General features: G+C 44.8%; 1 non-coding gene across 1 annotated transcript; it reads right to left on the reverse strand.

The window, feature by feature from the left end:
• Window positions 1-10,745: 10,745 nt before the first annotated feature.
• Window positions 10,746-10,864, reverse strand: LOC145408120 (5S ribosomal RNA). The gene has a single exon (XR_013898866.1). It is a non-coding gene; the product is annotated as a 5S ribosomal RNA (ribosomal RNA).
• Between the last annotated feature and the right edge of the window lie 282 nt (window positions 10,865-11,146).

An 11,146-nucleotide genomic window follows, 5' to 3' on the forward strand; every position in this document is an offset into this window, starting at 1 on the left:
GGAAGTCATCCACGTCAAAACCTAGGAAATCGTACTTCACATCCTTTCCGAGAAGCAGACGAGACCAACCATTTTCTAGAGTCTTGACAGGGATTTCCTTCCATGCACTGGCCCAATTGTAGATTGCAGACTTGATGTTGTAGTAGCGAAGGTTTTCCAAAGTCCACTGGCCTCGTGTGTCCCGTCCCTCCCTGTGATCATCCTCGTCCTCAAGAACAATCATCACCTTGTCCAGGAACTTCCGGCGGTATAGTCGCTTTGTTGCCACGATCACTCCTTGGTTGGATGAGAGCAGTCATATTAGGTGGTAGAAACATGCACCTCATCCGGCCATTCTCAGCCACCAAGTCCTTGTCGCATGGGTGGGCAGGTGCATTGTCGAGGAGAAGGAGGGCCTTTACCTGGTCGTGTGGGATTCCCAGTTTCTCCATCTGGTAATGTATGACCTCCTTGACGAAGTGGCGGTGGAACCAGTCTTTGAAGATCTGGGCTGTAAACCATGCCTGCAAAGAATGGTACCAGACAACAGGAAGGACATCCATCACCCCACGAAGTCACCGAGGCAGCTTTGCGCGGCCAACAATAACAGGCTTAAGCCGATGCATGCCGTTAGCATTGGCACAACACAGTATAGATATCCGTTGCTTGGAGAGCTTGCGGCCAGGTACATGCTTCTCCGTCTCCTTGGCTAGAGTGTTCTTTGGCTAAGAGCGATAGAATAAACCCGTTTCGTCAGCGTTGTAGACTTGACCGAGTGTGAGGCCCTCCCTGTCAATCAAACCCTTCACCTTGTGCCGAAACTCGTCAACTCCATCCTCGTTAGCATCCAAAGCTTTGCCATGAGCTTTACGGTTGGTAAGGCCATGCCATAACTTAAACGCGAAGAGCCAACCCTCGGATGCCTTGAAGTCTAGGGTATTGTGAAGCCTGGCGCACTTCTCAGCAGCAGCCTTCAGCTCCGTACCACGTACCATCACACCAGCAGCACGTTGCTGTCGATACCAAATCAACATGGAGCGGTCGACTTCAGCAAACTTGGGAGTAAACATCACCTTCCTCTCCACGTTGCGTTTGCTTTTCGACGAGAAGTCAGCCGTGTACTGCATGAGTTTGTCTCGGGATCTCTTGATATCGAACAAAGTAGATTGGGCCAGGTTGAACTCGCGGAGGATGCGGGAAGAAGACCACCCCGCATCTACTTTCTCCAATATCTCCCGTTTCTTCTCCAGAGTCAACACCACTCTCTTCCTCTTCTCAGGCAGTGGGGCCATCATCACACACACGAAGGAGAGTCACGAGAGCAGCAGCAGAAGTGCCTGCAGCAGGTAAGGCACCACCAAAAAATCAAGCACGTGGGCAGCCATGACGACGAGCGTTCACTCGCGACAAGAGACAGGCGGAAAGTGGGGAGGATGCAAGGGTGCTCTAGCGGATGTCGGAGGAATGACGCACCACAACAAAGTTGTCCCGCGCCCTGCGCGCCAAGTTCATATTACGGTCGGGATTTTTTTTTTTTTTTTTTTTTTTTTTTTTTTTTTTTTTTTTTTTTGTGAATATTGGATCCCGGGACAATTATGTCCGGTTAGTGGGGATGTTCGGAAAATGTTCTCATCTGGAGAGTGGGCCCCAGCCTCCTGGACTTGTACTTAAGGACTCTAACCCGGCCAAACTCTGAAAGCTACCTAAATAACTTCCTACCGGACATGCATAGCACCTATTTAAATCTATTTAAGACCCTATTCACACCAATAATGGATATAAAGCATGAAATGAAAAAGAACCAAAGAATAAGGAATTAGAAGTGACTGTACCTCAGCCAGGGTACTTACAGCACGTCTGTTGCCGCCTTCTCTAAGGCTTTGTCAGTGGTGAAAATGCTCTTGAAGCATGTACAGTAATCCAGTGTTGAGCTGCACTTACAGTAATTCTTTGCACTGTGAGTTATAATTGTTTAACACTGCACATTCTGTTAATTGCACCACACCAGTTTCAGCTGCCAGTTTGCTCTCCACAGTTAATCCTTTGACTCTAAATTCTAATTTCTTAACACTACGTAACACAGTAAATTCCTGTGTGGTCTAGTGGCGAGGAATTGCAGTTTATTCACTGCATATTCACAAAAATGAATACGTTTGGCATCCATTGCGATAAGCATCTACTCGTCATCACAGTTAGGCAGTAACTGTTGGTGAGGGGGAAGCAATGTTGCCAGATCACAGCTCGGCCACATTACCAAACTCCTCAATTTTCATTACCAAATTTAACTTTTCATTACCAAATTCGTAAAGCTAGCATTTATTCTTCACTAACTATATACTGTATACAAGTGGAAATACATGTAATCACTCACCTTATAATTAACAGCATGTTGATTATTTTCATGCTATGTAGGCTTGCAGATTAATCAGAGAGAGCAAACAATCCTCCATCTCCATCGTGTTTATCCTCATCATCATTCATTCATTCATTGCCAGATGCCATGTATCCCAAACGGGGTGGTCAAGGGCTTAGAGTTAATTGTTTTACAGGGAGGGGCACTAATCCTCCACCAACCCCACTTGACACGTAGGGATGTCAACAGCATCTGGTGTTCCCAGGCGGTCACCCATCCAAGTACTAACCAGACCCAACGTTGCTTACATGCGAAAAATCCATTTGGTAATGCATTATTCTGATTCATTACCAAACGAATTTTTCATTACCAACTTGGCCCACATTTGGTAATGGAAAATACCAAATGGCAACCCTGACAGGGGAGGGGGGAGGGGAGGGGAGAGGAAGGAAGGGGCGAAGGGGCCGTGGTGTAAACAGCTGTTCGGCACAAAGCGGCAATTTCAAATTATGGGTGGGAAAAAAATTCGGGTTTTGGGGGGATTTTTTTCTTTTCTTTTTTTTTTGGCCATTTTTGCATTCCGAAGGTCCAGGCCCACAATGTCTGGTAAGTGGGGTGTCCGGAAAGTGGACGTCCGGATAGTACAGGGATTACTTATATATATATATATATATATATATATATATATATGGGTGTAGCAGAGAGGAAAAATTTGAATGTAATGGAGATGAGGTGTCTGAGGAGTATGTGTGGAGTGACGCGTATGGATCGGGTGCGAAATGATGAAGTGCGAAGAAGAACTGGAGTTGTTCGGGAGATGGCTGGTAGAGTTGAGCAGAGGGTGTTGCGATGGTTTGGGCATATGGAGAGAATGGATAATGAGCGATTGGTGAAAAAGATAACTAGATCTGATGTGAGAGGTGTAAGGCTGAGAGGAAGACCACGAATAGGATGGATGGACAGTGTGAAGAGAGCGCTGGATGCGAGAGGGATGTCTGTTGAGCAAGGAAGAGTGGCTGTGCGTGACAGAAATAAATGGAGAGAAATTGTGAATAAATAAGTGATGACGCAGCCCTGAGGGGATATTCTCCCGCATTTGGTCTGATCAGCTAGTCAGGTCAGGTGCGGGTAAGGGGATGGGTCTGTTATGATGTGGCAGGGGTAAACCAGTTCTGCTGTCGGGCCCTGCTGCGGATGTCACTGATTGCATTGCGCAGTTGACCCTTGTGCGGTGTGGTGCAGTGAGGATCTGTCCGTTCTCCCCTTTGGGGCTAAGATGTGAATGAATGTGTTTGAATGGATGAGCAAATGGAGAGTGTGTCGTCCTGTCTCGGCTACCTCCTTTTCCTTGGGGGAAGCAGCCTAGGTATATAGATAGATACCTGTAGATATATATATATATATATATATATATATACATACAGTAATCCCTCCAATATCCTACGTAATAGGGCCATAGGCAGGTCCGGATAGTGGTCCTGTCCGGATATTGGGCCCCAGCTTCTGGACTTGTACTTATGGACCCTAACTCAGAGAAACACCTATACAACTCCCTCTGGACATGCATAGCACCTATTTAAGACCCAAATCACACCAATAAGGCACATAAAAGACTGAAATAAATGCAAAAGAAGCATAAAATGAGGGTTTTGAGGTAGGTTCATACAATATTAAACATTCTGGTTACTTACAAGTGCCTGGCTCCTGGACTGGTACTTATGGACCCTAACCTAGCCTAACTGAGAAAAACACCTTCCTGCTGCACATGCATAGCTCCTAACACCCTATTCACACCAATAAAGGACATTAAAGAGTGAAATGAGGTGTTTGAGGTATGTATAGTATGGAAAAAAGTACAGTATGACACATTCTGCCTACTTACAGCAAGTCCATGGCTATCTCGATGAATAACTGCCTCCTCTCGGACTCTGACAGTAAGAAGGATTTCCTGAAGCACTTGCAGTACACTGTTCATGAAGTCTTGCACTGAACTTAGTCAATTGCACTCAGCAGTCCGTTCTCTTCACAGTGCACACTCTTGTCTAACTTATGCTCCATTGTAACGTACTAAGTGTTGCACTCTGCACTTTAACTTTTCCCACTCTTCTAACCATTTTCTAAAGCAAAAACAAACAAGTCTCTTTACGTTAAATGTTGTTTCAAAATTGTATTCTCACTCACAACTGTAAATCCTTAACACAACACACTGTTTTTTTCACTGCACAACACTGTAAATTCCCATGTGGTCTAGAGGAGAAGTTCTTGCTATTTAATCACTGTCAGAGTCTGAGAGTTTCACTGGGAGGTGACCTAGGGGTGCGTCGCTGGGTCGTGGTGATGGCTTACCCACTGCAGACTACTCTGAAGACAAACACAAACTCACGTCGAGCGGTGACTCCACCGTGGCTGATGTGCTGGGCTGTGGCTCGGAGCATGAGGGCCTGTCTTGGGGAGGCAACGGAGTGGACTCAGGGCTGGGCACAGCGGGGGTCACGGGCCTGAAAAAACTGTCAGTGGTTGATTGACACAAGGACTGACAATTCTGATGATTGATGATGCGCTGCCTGAAAGCACGCACTTCCTCCACAAGTCCCAAGGGCCCCATCTCCCTGTTGCAGTCGGGGTGTTCCAGGTAGTCGAGAACGAACTCTAGGTGTTCCCGGAGTGCGCTCAGCTTGGGGATGGCTGGAGTAGCGTCCTGCTGAGAGGAGTCTGCATCATCGTCACCGTCCTCGTCGGAATCTTCAAGCTGGGTACTGACACCTGCAACTGAAGATGCGATCTCGATATCAGACAAGGTCTGATACCCAGGATCGCCCTCGTCATCATCCAACCACTCACGCACATTGTCGCCATGCATACGTAGCCGTGCGTGGAAGTCATCCACGTCAAACCCTAGAAAATCGAACTCCAGATCCGTTCCGAGAAGCAAACGAGACCAACCATTTTCTAGAGTCTTGATGGGACTTCCTTCCATGCACTAGCCCAGTTGTAGATTGCAGACTTGATGTTGTAGCAGCGAAGGTTTTCCAAAGTCCTCTGGCCTTGCGTGTCCCGTCCCTCCCTGCGCTCGTCCTCGTCCTCGAGAACAACCAACACCTCGTCCAGGATCTTCTGGTGGTATAGGCGCTTTGTTGCCACGATCACTCCTTGGTCCATTGGTTGGATGAGATCAGTCGTATTAGGTGGTAGAAACATGCACCTAATCCGGCCATTCTCAGCCACCAAGTCCTTGTCGCGGTGGTGGGCAGGTGCATTGTCGAGGAGAAGAAGGCTCTTTACCTGGTTGCGCAGGATTCTCAGTGTCTTCCTCTGGTAATTGATGACCTCCTTGATGAAGTGGCAGTGGAACCAGTCTTTGAAGATCTGGGCTGTAAACCATGCCTTCAAAGATTGATACCAGACGACAGGAAGGACATCCATCACCCCACGAAGACACCGAGACTGCTTTGCACGGCCAACAATAATGGGCTTAAGCCGGTGCATGCTGTTAGCATTGGCACAACACAAAGCAGATATCCGTTGCTTGGAGAGCTTGCGGCCAGGTACACACTTCTCTGTCTCCTCGGCTAGAGTGTTCGTTGGCAAAGAGCGATAGAATAAACCAGTTTCGTCAGCATTGTAGACTTGACCGAGAGTGAGGCCCTCCCTGTCAATCAAGCCCTTCACCTTGTGCCGAAACTCGTCAACTCCATCCTCGTTAGCGTCCAAAGCTTCGCCATGAGCTTTACGGTTGGTAAGGCCATGCCGTAACTTGGACGCGAAGAGCCAACCCTCAGATGCCTTGAAGTCTAGGGCGTCGTGAAGCCTGGCGAACTTCTCAGCAGCAGCCTTCAGCTCCGTTCCATGAACCATCACACCAGCAGCACATTGCTGCCGATACCAAATCAACGTGGAGTGGTCGATTTCAGCAAACTTGGGAGTAAACATCACCTTTCTGTCCACTTTGGGTTTGCTTCTCGACGAGAAGTCAGCCATGTACTGCATGAGTTTGTCTCGGGATCTCTTGATATTGAACAAAGTAGATTGGGCCAGGTTGAACTCGCGGAGGATGCGGGAAGAAGACCACCCTGCATCTACTTTCTCCAATATCTCCCGTTTCTTCTCCAGAGTCAACACCACTCTCTTCCTCTTCTCAGGTAGCGGGGCCATCATCACACACACTAATAGGAGGCCCGATAGCAGCAGGAGTGCTTGCAGCAGGTAAGGAACCACCACAAAAGCGAGCACGTGGGCAGCCATGACGACGAGCGTGCACTCGCGACGAGAGACAGGCGGAAAGTGGGGAGGATGCAGCGGCGCTCTATCAGACTTCGGAGGAATGACGCGCCACAACAAAGCTGTCCCGCGCTGCACACGCCAAGTTCAAGTTACGGTCAGGAAAAATCCGGGTTTTTTCTAATTTTTTGCGGTTTTCAGACCATTTTGGGAATATTGGATCCTGGGACGATTATGTCCGGTTAGTGGGGATGTTCGGATATGGGGGGCCCCCCCCCGGGGGCGGCGGGGGCGGGGGGGGGGGACGGATATTAGAGGGATTACTGTATATATGTACAGTATTTATACAGTATATATACTGTATATATATGGAAGCCTTTGAATAGTACCATACCTGGTTACGGCCAAATTGTTTATACCTGTAGGTGAAGAGTGAGGATGTCCAGTTTAGGACAGGTCAGTATTGATATTTGATCCTCCAGTCAGTAAAATTATAGTTTCAGTCAAAAACAATTACGTTTTTTTTGGGGGGGAGAGGGGGGGGACGGTATTTTAGACACTTCAAAGAAACTTTTTTTTTTTATGGCATTATTGTCGCAAATTACAGTATTTTATTTTACTCTTGAAGATAATGTAACATAGCCTTTAACCCCTTAACCGCGGGGCGTCACTTTCGTGACGCTTGGGAGCAAGGGATCATACCGCGGGGCGTCGCTTTTGTGATTCTGTGTTATTTTGAATTCACCCGGGCTTTCAAGTGGGGGCTTGTATCATCTATCAGTACTGACAATGTCCAACACTAGTCAGCACTCCTAATCTCATCTGTACTCCCATCCATTGTTGACAATTTAGCCATTTCTCCCCGTTCTTGACTCCCCTCCCTATCCCCCCTCCATTACCCTATCCTCTCGCCTGCCCGGCCATGCTACGCTAAGTAAATCTTCCCTGGAATTTTTCACTGATTTCATCCATTGAAATAAGCCCTATGTCGTATTCATATACCAAATAATATATACAAGAAAGAAATCAGGTAAGTGAGAGTGCCATACACCTGGAATTGGCTAATTATCACCTGACAACACCTCACGTGCACTCGTTCGCTAATTTTCGCTGTTTTTTTCCCCTTGAAATATGCCGTATAATCTATTTTCGTAATAAATATACATGTAAGGAGAGAAGGGAGAAGCCTAAGTGATATTTACATTCACCTGGAACTACCTAATTTATAATGTATTGTCTAGATTTCCTGCCAATCATATCAGTGCTACACAAAGCTGTTTCAAGATTTAACATTGGTAGCTCTGATTATATATCTCCTAAGTAGGCCTCTAATCTATTTTCGTAATAAATATACATGTAAGGAGGGAAGGGAGAAGCCTAAATGATATTTACATTCACCTGGAACTACCAAATTTATAATGTACTGTCTAGATTTCCTGCCAATCATATCAGTGCTAGACTTAGCTGTTTCAAGAAGTAATATTGGTAACTCTGAATAACCCCTAAAGCAGGCCTCTAGGCTAGCTGGCCTGGCCCCTGCGTTATCAGTGTACTCTCATCTTCCGAAGTGAGAGGACGTATGTTTCATCTTGCTGACTTCAAGGCCTTTTTTCACCCCCATGCAAATGGCTCTGTGACCTTTACCCCCTACTAAACCTCGTGTGGAAAGAGGTAAAGGGCTGACAATTGATAAAAGAGTGACTACGATCTTTCTATTGAGTAAAACAGTGCAAGTGGAATTGTAAATAATGTGTAAATAATGTGTACACAGCAAGTGAAAGTAATGAATGTAAATATACGTGAACAATGGAAAATAGTTTTATAAGTTATTTCAAGTGACAGTGCACAACACAGTGTAAATAAAATAGAAATGTAAATAACGTAAATAAAATAGAGAACGTAAATAGAAATGTAAATGAGTAGTATTATAAGAATACAAGTATATACCCTAGGAGTAATGAAAGTGAAAGTTTCACTCTAGCATGTCTGAATGCTATGAGTTATGAGAGTGAAGATGAAAGTGACATTCACTCTCAATGCCAGTATACAGGACGAGAAAGTGAATGCTACGTATTTTACTGAAAGAAATTGAATCCCTACAGTGACAATAAACTATTACTACTGAAGGAAACTTATGGATAAAGACTGTAGATATATATAAGTGTTATATAGTAATAGAAATATAAAGTGTGAGGGGTTTTATGAATAATAAATGACAGACTACCATGAGCGAACTAGTGCCAGTGCGACGATCAGACGCGCTCGTAATTTCCATTGCTTTCACAGTGTTTTTTTTTTTGAGTATGGATCCCAAACTACTTGAAAATTGTAGAATAGTGTTTATAGTGTTTGTATCTGGCTGTGGTAATCATATTACGGGTTGTCGGGAAGTGTAAAGTGGAGACTTCGTTACCCTACTTCAGAGGTCTCCACAAGTCCTACGGTAACCGACGAAGGCTCAACAATCATTCCAGGAGAAAGCTGAAGGTATGTGCCATAAGCATATGTAATTTTATTATTCTAGGACTAATAACTGATTTTTGGCAAATATTTTTTGAGAGTCTGTCGGAGCCCAAATAACCCCGCGGCACACGCAAGTAATTGGTAAACAAGCCCGCGGTGTAGGGGTTAACCCTTACACCACGGACATGTTTCCCAATGTTTTGTGTCTCCTGCGGGGTTATTCGGGCTCTGACAGACTCTCAAAAAATATTTGCCAAAAATCAGTTATTAGTCCTAGAGTATTAAAATTACATATGCATATGGCACATACCTTCAGCTTTCTCCTGGGATGTTTGCTGAGCCTTCGTTGATTACCGTAGGACTTGGGGAGACCTCTGAAGTTGGGTAACGAAGTCTCTACTTTACACTTCCCGACAACCTGTAATATGATTACCACAGCCAGATGCTAACACTATAAACACTACTCTATGATTATCAAGTCGTTTGGGATCCATACTCCAAATAAAAACCACTGTGAAAGCAATGAAAATTACGAGTGCGTATGACCTTCCCACTTGCGCTAGTTTGCTGTTGGTATTCTGTCATTTATTATTCATAAAACCCCTCACACTTTATATTTCTATTACTATATAACACTTATATATATCTACAGTCTTTATCCATAAGTTTCCTTCAGTAGTATTAGTTTATTGTCACTGTAGGGATTCAATTTCTTTCAGTAAAATACGTAGCATTCACTTTCTCGTCCTGTATACTAGCACTGAGAGTGAATGTCACTTTCACCTTCACTCTCATAACTCATATTATTCAGACATGCTTGAGTGAAACTTTCACTTTCATTACTCCTAGGGTATATCCTCGTATTCTTATAATACTATTCATTTACATTTCTATTTACGTTCTCTATTTTATTTACGTTATTTACATTTCTATTTTATACACTGTGTTATGCACTGTCACTTGAAGTAATTATAAGACTATTTTCCACTGTTCACGTATATTTACATTCATTACTTTCACTTGTTGTTTACACATTATTTACACATTATTTACAATTCCACTTGCACTGTTTTACTCAATAGAAAGATCGTAGTCACTCTTTTATCAATTGTCAACCCTTTACCTCTTTCCACATGAGGTTTAGTAGAGGGTAAAGGTCACAGGGCGCTTTGCATGGGGGTGAAAAGTGCCTGAAGTTAGCAAGAGCAAACAGACGTACCTTCACATTGGAAGATGAGAGTGAACTGATAAGGGTGGGCCGGGGTGGTGGCCTACCTAGGGAAATGCATTACTGCCAACGTTAGCCTCTTGACAGCAGCTAATTTAGGGCAGTGAAATGATTGGCAGGAAATCTAGACAATACATTATAAATTAGGTAGTTCCAGGTGAAGGTAAATATCACTTAGGCTTCTCCCTTCCCTCCTTATATGTATATTTATTACGAAAATAGATTATACGGCATATTTCAAGGGGAAATAAACAGCGAAAATTAGCGAACGAGTGCACGTGAGGTGTTGTCAGGTGATAATTAGCCAATTCCAGGTGTATGGCACTCTCACTTACCTTATTTCTTTCTTTTATATATTATTTGGTATAAGAATAGGGTAGGGCTTATTTTTCATTCATTCATTGCCAGACACCATGTATCCCAAACGGGGTGGCCAAGGGCTTAGAGTTAATTGTTTTACAGGGAGGGGCACTAATCCTCCACCAACCCCACTTGACGTAGGGATGCCAACAGCATCTGGTGTTCCCAGGCGGTCACCCATCCAAGTACTAACCAGACCCAACATTGCTTAACTTCGCTGATCAAACGGGAAGCGGTGTACTCAACGTGGTATGGCCGTTGGCAGGGCTTATTTCAATGGATGAAATCAGTGAAAAATTCCAGGGAAGATTTACTTAGCGTAGCACGGCCGGGCAGGCGAGAGGATAGGGTAATGGAGGGGGGGTAGGGAGAGGAGTCAAGAATGTGTAGAAATGGCTAAATTGTCAACAATGGATGGGAGTACAGATGAGATTAGGAGTGCTGACTAGTGTTGGACATTGACAGTACTGATAGATGATACAAGCCACCACTTGAAACCCCGGGTGAATTCAAAATAACACAGAATCACAAAAGTGATGCCCCGC

This window comes from Coenobita brevimanus, chromosome 75 (genome assembly GCF_032717465.1).
Source record: "Coenobita brevimanus isolate Jiangsu-jjx chromosome 75, ASM3271746v2, whole genome shotgun sequence".
NCBI lineage: Eukaryota > Metazoa > Arthropoda > Malacostraca > Decapoda > Coenobitidae > Coenobita > Coenobita brevimanus.